Source organism: Vidua chalybeata, chromosome 3, assembly GCF_026979565.1.
Source record: "Vidua chalybeata isolate OUT-0048 chromosome 3, bVidCha1 merged haplotype, whole genome shotgun sequence".
Classification (NCBI taxonomy): Eukaryota; Metazoa; Chordata; class Aves; order Passeriformes; family Viduidae; genus Vidua; species Vidua chalybeata.
Window position 1 is genome coordinate 69,839,344 of NC_071532.1, and position 13,401 is coordinate 69,852,744.

Genomic DNA, 13,401 nt, shown 5'->3' on the forward strand with positions numbered 1-13,401 from the left:
GCACTCATGAGGAAGTATCCCCAGCCTTCATTCAGGCTGGTTTCGCTGTTCTGGATACTTCCAGAAAGCAAACCTCACTGTGGTGGTGTGGAGGGAATGGACGCGCACAACTCCCTTGCCCGCGCCCAGCTCAGCCCTTGCTTGTGTCACTGCAGGCAATTAACAGTGCTCAAAACCACAGCGGCTCCTCTTCCAAAATGCCATTTGATGGTATCAGGACACGAGCATTCAGGGGAAAAAAAAATTGCTTATATATTAAAGGGAGTTTATTCTTCAGCATTAGAAAATGTAAGTAATAAAAGTCATTGAGTGTGTAGCACCATCAAGAAGATCTTTGCTGCAAGTTATGATCTGGATGGGATAAAAATGCTTCTTCAGTATATGCTTGAAATGAACTGTAATATATTTATGTGTTCTGCTTTGATCCTAATGTGTTGTGGGGTGCTATGCTGGAATGAATGTGGATACCATCAATAAAGGAGAAGATCCTTAACACCTTAATGTGTGGGCATGTGCCGCAGTTGCCACATCATAAACAAGGGCGTAAGCTTTGCAGAGCTGCCCCAAGATAGGGAACTTCTTACCTCCTCTTGTCCCAGGGTAAACAGGTCGCTACTGTCTCTGAGAGCAGTGGAGTGCTTTCTCTGGCACTGGCCAGGGAGGGATGAATAATTGCTGTGGATTTCTCAGATGTGCTGTAGGCACAAGTGTGCATCTTGACCCGATAGGAATGAAACTTAGTGCTCATCTTTACCTGCAGGATTTATGTTCAGTGATTTTGTTATTTATGTCAAAGAGGGCTTCAGGGATTTGAAGTAACCTTAGGCATGAAATAATTTTGTTGACTAGCCTTGGTGCTAGTTATTTGAAGCAAATCAGACACTAACAGTTTTATGACATTTCAGTATGGAGTGAGATAAGATTAAGTGTAAATGGTGTGGCTGGAAACTTTTTGAGAAATATTTAGGTTTATTTTGCAGTGTCACATAGGATCACAGGAAAAAGAGAACACACCTGCCTTTGCTGTCTCTGCTGAGGGTTTTGTCACTGTTTGCCTGTAGTGGTGAAGTATCCCTCTGCTATTCAGATCATGTAGTGAGGGTGTTGTTCTGGTGGAAAAATCTTGCCCAATAAGGGCTGAACTAAACCTGAGTCTGGTTCTTCTGAATTCTGACAATAATAATTTCATTCAGCAAAAACCATGTTGTTGCTGCTCAGCAAGTCTGTAGGTTTTTTTCTGGATTTATTGCCTTGCAGAGATAAAGCCTGCTGTTTGTTCTGAAAAACTCCTACCTTAAAAACTGAAGAACACCTTAAATTTTTTCAAACTAGAGGGAGAAGCTAGAGCTAGGAGGAGCTAGCAGCAACCTCCCGTGATATACCAGAAAGAGAGAAAACTCAAATTCTGTACTTTTCATCACTTCGTAAGCTTCTTGATGCAGCATAAGTGAAAGATTTCTCAGTAAGTTGTCTGGGTTTCACATCGGGAAGAGAACTGGGGGTCTTACTCCTGCTTATGTTGATGTCAGTCTCTGCTGTGAATCTGCTGTCCTTCCTCTCCATGGATGTGGAAATTCAGCTTCCAGGAGAACTGCCATTTCAGTTTTACCAGGGGGATTGATTGGTAGAAGCTTGGGAATAAAAGACAATGTCTAGAGGGTTACTTATGGCAGAGGATCCTTCTCAGAACTGTGTTTAATCCTGCTGTGGATCAGGTGCTGGTCAGAACTGGGGTTGTGTTGAGCCATCTGCTGATGGTGTGGAACAAGTCTGTCAGTAATACCTGTGTGATGGCTTGGGTCTCAGGAGGGACCAGTGCTATCATGCTTTGCAGTGCAAACTTTCAAGAGTGTGTGATCCTGAATTTGCAAGATAGCAGGGTTTGGTAAATGATGCACAGCCTGTATGGTTTTGTTACAGAACAATTCTTTCACGGCATGGTACACCATTAACATGAGGAGCATTGTTTTGTTTATCTCAGCTGATGTTCCTCTGAAACTGCTTGGTGGGTAATTTTAATGGATGCATGTCATGGTTTAGGAATGGTATTCCACAATCTAATGTTCCCACTGAAACCATTCCAAACCATGCTCTGCTTGCTCACTTCCCCTACCCCCTGATGGTGGGGAGAATGGGAGGCACAAAAGGTAAGGATCATGGATTGAGGTGAGAACAGTTCACTGGAAACAGCAGTGAGATGAGAAAATGAACAGTAAGAGCAGCAATATTAATAGCAGAGGGTACAAGAAAGAGGCAAATGATTCACACACAGAGATCCCCTGACAACAGCCAGCTGCTCCCTCCACCACACTACGCTGATCCAGAGGTGAGGGGGTACAGAATAACCTCCAGGTCCTGCCATCCCCCATCCTGGGCAAAAATTAACCCTGTCCTGGCCAGAACCAGGCCGATGTGGAATGGAAGTCACTGCACTGGCAGGTACAATATCCGCTCACCGTATTTGCTTACAAATGCCCCAGGCAATAACGTGTGACACCTTCCTGCAAATGAGGCAAATCCCACTTGGCGCTCAAGCCGCTGAGGAAGAAAACTTTTATATTGTAACATTAAAGGCAGACACTTTGTTTTAATCACTTGCCAAAACAGCTGAAAACAATTATTAATTAATAGGAAACATTAACTTTTAACTTTGCAAGCTCTCCAAAGAAGTGTCTGTGACAACTTGCATCTGGATTTATGGATAATTTGGATACAGTGAAAATGGGCATCGTACTGCAAAGGTCGACTGCTTTAAATTCATTTTAAGTGTACACATAGTGCTTTTAAAATTAATATGTTTATAAACCTAAATTGGTTCAGTTGGATGTCTTTTGTTCTCTTTGTGGCTTCATTTGAAGCAACAACAAAAAGCTGTGCTTGTTTGTGTGTTTAACCAAATTGTTAAATGCAATTAATCCACCAAAAGCATACAGATATTTTTTGAATAATAGAGGCACTCCTTTCACAGTGTCTTAGGTATTTAGCACTATGGTTTGGCAAGTAGAAAGCAACTTCTTCACATCTCATAAATAAAATTTTAAAAATCTTTTGCTTGGCTTGTTTAATTTGAACCAACACAGTGCAGCACCCTTAGTTTTTCTTGTCTGCTTTGGTAAGGCTGAGGTTAGTATGTATGGTTGGCAGGAGGTAGCATTCCTAGTATTTTAGATTCTGGATCCTACTTTCTCCTCTGGAAAATACTGTGTCTGGCAAATATAGCTCCCAGGAAATAAGAAGGGGGGGAGGCATGAATATTGCAGTCTGAGACAGAGGTCCTGTTCAATCTGACTGGGGTGTGACTGGGGATTCATCATGCAGATCTATTGCTTTTGCCTCTTTTGTCAACAAAAAATTCCTTGGACTGGCAGAAACGCAATATCCAAAATATTTCAGCAAAATCAGACCACAAGAGTTAGTTTGTTATCTTAACTGAGGATCTTTAGACATCCCAATTATTTTAATAATGAGAGAGTGGCTCCTTAGCCTGTTTGCTTCTAGCCAGTCCACTTCCCAGTTATTGAGCAATTCATGGGGGATCATAGGATGGCTTTAGGAACTGTAGATTCTTCATCAATTAAAATATCATTTCTAGCAAATGTGAGAACTTTGCTTTTTGAATTTGCTCCTAAGACTCTTCTCTTTAAAAAGGTGTGCTTTCATCCTTTATTTAAAATTCTGCCAGTCCTGCTAAACCAGCAACTCGCTCTTTGCCAGGTAACTCAATCTGAGGTCATCTGTGCATGGGACTGAGTCTTAATGCCAAGGGTTGTCTGGTCTCAGCCATGTATAATGATGGGAATCATCTTAGTTATCCTTGTTTTGATCAAGGCACAACACACGTGGCCACTCACCAACCTGTGGAAGGCAGATGAGCCTCTATAGTCCTATATTTATGGTTAAGAAGAAAATTGTTACGCAGTTCAAAGGTTAAGTTGTGCCTTCGGATAATAATGCTTTGCTTTTCCTGGAATGTTTTGCACAAGTCTCATAAAGAAATAGAACTTGTCCTCATTTTATCAAATAGTTCAGACTTTAATGGCTACTGAAATGATGTCTGCAGCTCATTTCCCTTTTCCTTCTCCTCCCCACCCAGCACAGTGCTCTTGTTAGAAAGGAGGGGTTGCAATGGTGCAGACATATGGATGCAGCAGCTTGAGTCAGAGGAATAGGAATGAAAGGCAGTGCTGCTGCATCCACAGAGTGACATCTCTGCTCTGGTTGATAGTGGTCAATAATCTCAAAAATAGTGATAGTGTAAATACCTGAGGATTTTATGGGCTGCTCTGCTTCAATTTATGTTTGTACCTGCTGAAATCTTGCACAGTTACCTTGAAATTGCTTTTTATTACAAACAGTTGGCCGTTTGCTCAAAGAACTTCATAATTTCAAAGCACTTATCTTTCTTAAAATAGATAATGGGGTCATTAGCAGCTTTTTCTCAAAAGAAGGGGGAAATTGACTAGTCTAATACTTCTCAAAGGAAAAAAAAGTGATTTCTGCAGTGGGTTGGGTATTTTCTATACTTCTGTTCTCTCCCAGCTGTTGCTTGACACACTGCTCTGTCTGGAGACTTGCACTGAACATTCACCCTATCAAGCACAGGCTAACAGTGAACTGCACTTGTGGCATCTCCACAGCATCGTGACCAATCACAAATGAAAGCAGCAGGTAGCTTCTGGTTACTCACTGGTGTATTAGATTTCTGGTAGCAGTACCATTTTCAGGTTTGTAGGTTGTGTGTGGCAGATGGAAATAATTGCTTTCAGTGTGCTCTGGGGTATTGCTAACTGAGCAAGAAAGACAGCGTGGCTTCCTTCTCCCACCACCCAGGGTTTAGGATATGCCTAGTTGGAGTGCTATAAAGATGATCTGGATTGATTCCTGAGTTTCATTTTGGTGGTTTTCATTATTTCCACAGAAGCAGTTGAGGGATAAATGTAAATTCCAAGTGTCAGCTTCCAGGGAAGGTATGAATCAGATCTGTGATGGCTCTTATTGAGAATTCATTTAGAGCAGTCTTGCTTTTAATGCTTGATTTTTGCATGGGCTGTGGTGATTCAGGATTTGTTGAGACCTGTGAGGTTCCTTTATGCCAGTATTGGTTTGTGCCTTTTAAGCAACATCCTTTCCAAAGCCCTCAGTGCTGAATCTCAGGTACAACTCCTGTGCAGCAGAAACTTCCCCCAGCTCTCAAGTTCCTAAACACAGTCTGGGACTGCAGCATCCTCTGATGCTTCTGCATGTAAGATTTTGTTTAGATTTGGTCTGTTCCTCTCCAGCTCTTTGGATCTGCCAGCTCTGTGACAATAATGGGATGTTAAAATTCTAAAATTAAAAAATAAAACGTGATTTGATATGTTTAGAGGACAACTGCTGATCCAGTACACCTCTCTGTGCTGTCCTGGTTTTGACTGCTGTTTCCTGTTACTGTGGTAGAATGAAATTTGTGTTATCCTCAGTGTTATCCTATGCTTACAGGACGTGGGAACCAGCAGGTTTCCATGCATAGAAATCCAGCATTAAACAAGTGATGTGGTAATCTTTTGCAGTTGTCCAGAAGGTAAAATGCATTGTGCTGCCACAGAGCAGTCCTCTGAGTGCCCTTTATATAGACAAGCTGTTTCTTTTTGCTTGGCCATCTTGCTTAAGATACAAAAATACCCCCCAAGTCTCTTTCATGGCTTTCATCTGTATCTGTGGAGCATTTTGCAAATGAAAGCTGGGAGGTTTGCCATCCTTGTAAACAATATTGCAAAGCCCAATTCCAAAATAGGGGAATGCCTCTCTGTCCACACAGATGAAATTCAACAGATGCTGAATTTTGCAGGTTTTTGATGTCTCACGGCATAAAAGCTGTAGTATGAACATTGAGGAAAAGCCTTTTTCCCACCAAAACTCTCAAGCAATCTTAAAAGTGTGCAAAGCTGCTTCCTCTGTCCTGAAGAGAACACCAGAGAGAGGCAGGGACATGCAGAAATGAATGAGAAGGTTTGGTCTAACTGGTCTATTTTCTCACATAAGACTAGCAGAATGCTATTTGTTGCAGTCAGTTGTTGAAGTAACAATATTTGTTCTATTTTTAAAACAAAGAAATGTTGATTTAATGAAAATCAACAGAAAAGAGTGCAGGAAGCTACTGATGTGAAAAATTTTCCCATCATGCCAAGTCAACATTTTTTATCAAGTTTTTTTCTTTAAGGTGTCACTTTGCAAGCTTGCATGCTGATGGTAATGTTTTGCTGCTACAACAGGAGGAAATGAGACTGATGAAAATTTTCTGTGTGAAAACCTGTAGAAGTTGACTTCAAAGAGAGAGATGTCCATGAAACATGAATGCAGCAGAGATGTTCCACAGGGATCTTTCATTTACCAGGAATATGAACTGTTGTGAGCTTCTCCCTTCTCAGATTTGCATGGATGGAGATGCATTGACTCAGAAGGATTTTGATAAGCAGATATTAGCTTCAGTCTGAGCTGAGTAAAGAGGGAAAAAAAGGTAGGTCATATTCAAAACAGTGGACACTCACCAGCTTAATTATACACTACGAATGGTCCTACTCTTCAGTCAGTGAAGATAGAAAATTAAATTGTATTATTGTATTGTATTGGTACCCATGAATCTGTAGTCTTCAAGCCTATGCCAGCTGCTTCTGAAATCACAACAGAGGATGCTGCGAGCTGCATGGCCATGTCTTTTCCTGAAATCATGTGGTTTAGCCTACAAGTAAACTTAATTGGCACAAATGAAAAGGTTTGGATTTGATCAATGAGTTGGTATATGGTTTGTCAGCTTCTGTTGCTGTTCTGTCTTGTCTGTTGAGAAATGCTAAAAACTTTGGGCAAGCTGAATTAGTGAAAGTAATGCAACAGCTTTGATAATGTGACTTTCATGATGGCTAAAGGATAGCTCAATACCAATTATACATGATAAGTAATAAGAGTAAGCTAAAATTATAGCCTGACAGTGCTTAGGAGGGGACTTGGAGGATGTGTGTAATACATTTGCTTCCTTTCAAAACTTGTTAGACTAGCAGCCTGACTACAGGAAAATCACTGTAATTTAGCTTTTGCTGGCAGTATCAGCAGTGGAATCTAGGGCATAAATACATTTCTTTATGTATATCTTAGCCCAGATCTAACATGGGAGCAAGTGAATATGTTGTTGCTCCTTTTTTTTTAAAACAGGAACAGGGACAGGTTGAGCTGCAAAATAGACATGCACTTAAAGACATTACCTTTATTTCATCCCAAACGTCTTATTGAAGGGAAATATGAGCTCAGATTTTACCCAGTCCAAAACAGAGACCCTTGGCCAGACAGCAGAGCTGCTCTCATGCAGACACAAAGGAGGCAGATGAGGAAACTCATAGTTCAGGTCTTCAGCCTTGGCACAGGAAGGCAGCTCCCATTGCACCCAGCCCCCGTCTGGGATGAAAGCAGCGATCACAGCAAACCTGAACTGTCCACATGCCTCACATGTGACGGAAACATTTGTATTTCCTTCAGCCTGGTCCCTGGGAAGCATCTGACACACCTCATGAGCTTTGATTTGTGTGTTTGGGGCACAGTTTGTTTCTTATGGTAGTCAGACACTACAGACAGGAAGAACTGTGGGCCTTGGTTTAAATTTTGGAAGAGTAGGGTAGCCAAGCTTTATACTTGCATTGGATACATTCAGTTCCAGCTCCTGTGAGCTAAGAAAGCACTTGTGGTGACATGTTTTGCCAAATGAATTAGCAGAAGCAGACTCAGCCAGCCCCGAGTATGGCCCTGGCCACTTTGGTGGCTCTTTTTGCCACACTTGTAAGAAACCCGGGAAGTGCTGCAATCTAGAGAGATTTGAGATTTGAACTTTTGAGCTTATGCCAGCGTGCACCTGTTAACAGGGCTTTGCTGAGGTCTCTGACCTCCAAACAGAGATAAGCTGCTCTTGTGGGTTAGGAGATTTGAAGCTGCCGGGCTGAAATCCAGCACGTTCCAACCCGAGCTCTTTACCTTTTCCTTGGTTAAGAGGTGCTTGAACTATTTGGCAGGGAGCCAATGAGGTCTGCTGGGTCTGCCGTGGGGCAAGGAGTTACGTTAAAAGCCCCAGTTTCCAATTAATCCAGCCCTTTGTAACTCTAAGTAGCTTGGCCAAAGTCACGTCAGTGCAGGGTCACCCTTGTCTTCTGAGCATGAGATGGGGCAGATGAGGCCTCTGAACTTCACCACTTGACCACTGAACTTCAGTGCAGATCATTGACATTTCGACCTTATCAGGAGAAATGTTCTGGAAATTATGCGTGTGATTGTATCTTGAGGGGCAGAAGGCAGAGCAGAGCTAACTGACTGATGTTTCTCTCTTGGGCTGGAGTTCAGCATTGCCCCATAATCTCTGCTGAGGCTGTTTTTGAATGAAATATAATTCTGCATGGGGCTGTTCTTGGTGTGGCTTCTGTGTTCTGAATTCTGAGGCAGAATTCATAACCAAAATTAGCCTCTTTTTTTCTTCTTTCTGCACTGCTGATGGTAGGTACAGGATTTGGGGAAATTGCTTTGCTGCACCAGTGTGGAAGTGTTACTATAGCTGTGACCAAGGTTGCAGGAGATGGTCCTTGCTGCCTGATGTGCCCTGGCTTTACTAACCTGCGTGATTATTTTTGATATGCTTTTGGTTCATGGCAAGTATCTCTCAGAGGTAATCTGTACTCTCCTGCACTGAAGTACGTCATGTGTAAAAAAGTGATGATGTGGTAGGTGACAGAGGTTTTTGGTGTAGCAGGGCCATAGTGAATACCCTTTTCAGTAACTGGGATGGGTTTGCTAGGAAAAGGCGTGATTGACATGTTACTTCTGTGGTCAACTGATGAAAGCTGTGAGGAGCAGCACAGCACTGGCAGTGCCAACTCCTCTGCTGCTGGTTTTGGCTGAAATGGTGATTATCTGCAATAAATGGTGAAGCAGTGCAAAGCCTAGATATGTCTGCCCGTTGCTTTAACAATTCACCCTCACAGGGGCTTTCAGATCCCTCAAACTTTACTTGCTCAAAGAAAATTCATTTTAAAAAACAGGCTCATAACAGGAAGTTTATTCTTTTCATTAATACAGTGTCTCTAAATACAGTGTGTTTGTTAATATGGTATAAATTGAGCTGAGATAAAAGATCTAAGAAACAGAACTCCTGCCTGAGTCCTGTGTGGTGTATATTTAATGAATTTTCACTTAATTATCCGTTAATATGTATTAATAAAATAAACATGGCAATTGAACAGTACAGTACTAAAATACTGTTCTGAAAGAAAACCACATTGAGTAAACTAAAACAACTGCATTTCTTACTAATCTACACAATGCATTTAATTTAAAAGGAGAATTTATAGTATTTGAAATATCCTACCACATACTGAAACTTTTAGTGTAAACTGCCACTTTCTGACTATCACATATTGAAATACTTGTGGTGCATAGTGAAATTTATGTTACATTGTGTAAAATATATAGTGAAACCGAACTGATGTATAATGAGACACATATGTGCCTGCAATGACTTATCAGTTCCATTATTTTCTAACTAACATTATTTTCATGATCAAGTTTTTCTGGGTCAGAGGAAGAAAATGGTGAAGACTGGGACTGATACTACAATGGAGAGTGTAGACCCAAACTTGTACAAAAACCTAATCAAGCTGAGTTATCCTTTGTCCTTTCCTCAGATAAATTCTAAATGTAAAGTCTGCTAATGGTTACAACGTGTCTCTCTTTCTCTGCCAAAGCTTCATTACGAACATCAACATCACCCCAGCAAGGGAAAAACCACCAGCCACAAGCAGAGGGGCTGGGTGTAGAATTCTCAGCAGCTTTTACCAGAATGGGGCTGCTGCACAAGAGACCCTGGTGAGGTATGTGGGGCCTTGCAGGACCACCCTAGCACAGGTTGGGTCATTCAGACCCAGTCAGGTTTTGTGGGAGGGGGTAAGAAGATATCCTAGACCTGATCTCCTTCATCCACCAGTGCTCTAAACCTCCTGTGAAGGCTCAGGGTGGATGGGCAGCATTGCTGTGACCTGCAAAACATCTCTCCATGCTGCTTAGATTTGTTTTTTCTTTCTTAAGTTAGGTCCGGACGACACAGCCAAGCATCCCTGCCGGGCGGGGCAGGCAGGCAGGCAGGCTGGCCGCTGGGTGTGCCCTGCTGCCGGCAGAGGAGGGCTGTGGCAGCCGGTCCAGCAGCTGCTGGCCTCTTGCTGACCTGGGGTGCTCCTCTGCAGCGCTGCTGTTTGCAATCCGCAGTTTTTCTCCAGCTTCAGCAGTGGCTTGGGCTGAGGATGGCGGCTGCTGGGCTGGCTGGCCGGCTTGGGAGGTGCTTTTGTCCTGGTTGACTGCGATCTTTGCAGGTCCCAGCCGGTGCAAGGCGGCAAGATCTCCCCAGTTCTGCTCACTCTTGCCCAGAACTTGCCGCTTGGACCACAAACAGACTGCTGTTTCTGAGAACTTGCCAAAAAAAAAAAAAAAACCTGAAGACCTAATGCTGCTCAACCAAAAGAGTAGGAAATAAACCACAGGTCTCACACCTCCTTGACTGTCCTATTCCAAGCTCCATCAGAGAGTTTGCTTTTATGGGTTATCTTTTACCTGGTTTTGCAACTGTGCCAGGATGACCAAAGCATTTAACACCCAGAAAGGGATAACAGCCGTGAAGTTCCCTCTTTCTGATTTGCCTCTGTAACACTCAAGTCAAGGTTGTTTATCCCATTCTTGCATTGGCCTTTTGCTAAACCAAAACAAGCTGGGCCATACTGAAAGACCTTCCTACTTCATGGCTCTTGTGCAATCGAGGCTCATCAAGGATGGTTAAAGGCACAAGACAAAACACACCCTGCATTTGAGGGTAAGGTGTATTAACCTTTCCACTTGGAATGCCTAATTGCTCAAATATTGCCAACATTGTTCAAACTGCCAGATATGTTAGGGAACAGGCAAAACTGGAGGGACAACTCTATATGAGGGGTATGACAAATTTATTGGGTAAATTGTATGGGAGTGCTTAACCCTTCTCTCTGTTCTGTTTTTTGTAAGGACAGTTGCCAAGTAGAGTTGGTCATGACTAATTCATGTGAGGAAACAGCACAGAGAAGTTAAACAGCAACAACCAGTTTAATTTCACTTGTTACCAATAAGGCCTAACTTAAGTTTCAAAAGGAGATGAAAGGTAAATTTGCCATTTGCTCTCTATGTTTTAAAAGCTGCTTGAGAGCTTGAAGAGTGACATGCTCTGTATTACTAATGCTACCTCTGTCCTTAGAGCAGAGGGAGGAGACAAACACAATTTAATTTCTGTGTATACTAGGACTCTATTCTCCGAGCATAGATTTTGTGTTTTGTTCTACCCCATTCCTAGCTTTTAAAAAATCATTCTAGAGGTACATTAGTTATCCCTGAAGCAGGGCAGAGCACACATATGCGTCCATGCCAAAACTGACCAAGATGATACAGGGACATTTTCATGAGGGAGAAGAAGGAAACATATCTTAAGTAGCTGAGCATCAACTCTAGCAAACAATGCATCAGGTATGAATATTTCACAGGCAGTACAACCAACCAGCAGCTACCTCTCTTTTGGTTTATCTTCTTATCTCCCCTGAATCACAGGGTACAACAATGGTGACAGTGAGTGGATAAGGTACTATGTATTTAGACAACATTGTAGAAGATGATTTGTCAACAGGGAGACAGAAACCTTTCATAATGCTTGGAGGAAAATTCATAGGATAATCCCAGGATAACAGATTTTTAATCCTTGGTTTTTTCCTTGTATGATACAAGCTAATGAGTGCCACCCACTCCTTTGAACCTTTCTGTAACTTCCTTGAGAAGTTCCATTTCCTTCCTTCCATTTCCTTTTGAAAGATGTTCAGTCCAAACTGAACCATTTGGACTGAATCCCTTCAATTCCTTCGTCCCTGTGGGTAGATTGTTACTTTGCTAAAACAGAATAGAGCAAAACAAGAATCTTTTCAAAGGTAGTATATGGAATTGTTATCCCTTTGAGCTAACTATGGGAAGGCAAGCACATGGCTAGTCTTTGGTAAAATCATGTTGAAACACAATTCTCTTCATTTAAAGTGCTTCTGAAGAAGCCAGTCTTGATTTAAATGTCCATTACATGGGTTTTGGTTGATGACTATCCAAAATGAGGCTTCAAATGGGCAGATCTGCCCTCTGCTGAGCCGGGTGAATCTCTGTGAAGAGGCTGAAGGCAAATGGCTCTTGCATACATTAGCAGCTTAGCAATTTTCTCAGCACCCACAAAAAAGCTGGGGGTGATCACTTGCCAGTAAAAGGGACATTTTGCTAGCATGGACCCAGTTATTTTCTTCCCTGGCTGCCTGTATCCAGTCATGGAGATGTCAGTGCCCTGACAAGAGCACCAGCTCCATATCACTGGATTTTCAGCTGCAGGGAAAAGTATTATCAAAGGAAGATGTGTCGAAACAAGGGAAACCCTAAAAAAAGAGTTATTTGGTAATATCAACCCAGCAAAATACTGAAGGGGAGCTTTGGCAGGGTGGCAACAGGCTTCCAAGGAGCCAGAAAGCATTGTGGATGTTACAGTTTGTCAAGCCATTGAAATTTCATGCCTCAGAGTAATGTCGGAGATGAGAAACTCTGGACCTTTCAATGTGGGAGAGCTGAATCTATCAAAATAGTTTCACTTTGCATCTGCAGACTGTGAAAAGATGTTCTTCCTTTTTTTTTTTCTTTTTCTCTCTCTTAGTATTTTATCTCACCCTTGCCCTTAGTTGTGTGGGTCCCCTCACTTATTAGGCACCATGTTTTCCAAAGAAAGGTAGTGTTACAATGCTTCACTTCACAAGAAATTCTCCTTCTGGGAATACTGAAGAAGCTGTTGGCCACTAACTTGCAGCACTGGCAGGGATCCAGGAGCCCCAGGGATGCTCATCTAGAAGGCAAGAGGACAGGGATGGGCACAGGGAAGGGGAGAATGAGAAAGGTAACAGAGATGGAGAGGAAGAGTGGAAGGTTCACCACGCTCTTGTGCCAGTCTGCATCATGGGTGACACACTTCTCCTGGCAGCAGTGCCATGGCTTAGCAGAGCTGGTGGATTGATACATTAAAAGTGCCGATCCTGCTGTGTTGTGCAGCCATACCATGAGATAGTCACAGAGTGAACAAATCTTACCAGTGCATATGCTTTCCAAAGCCTCAGAGTTTGCCCAGGCAGCTGGTGAGAACAGCACTGAGGCAGCAATCTCAGGCAATCAGCGGATGAGAAAAACTGGAATTAAGGTTCAATCGGTCCTTCATGGACGTGTGTAATGATGTGGCCTTTACAACATGTGTGTTACCTTTGCCCTTGGCCTTTGGAATTGGGAACCAAACAAAGCTTAATGTGTAAACCC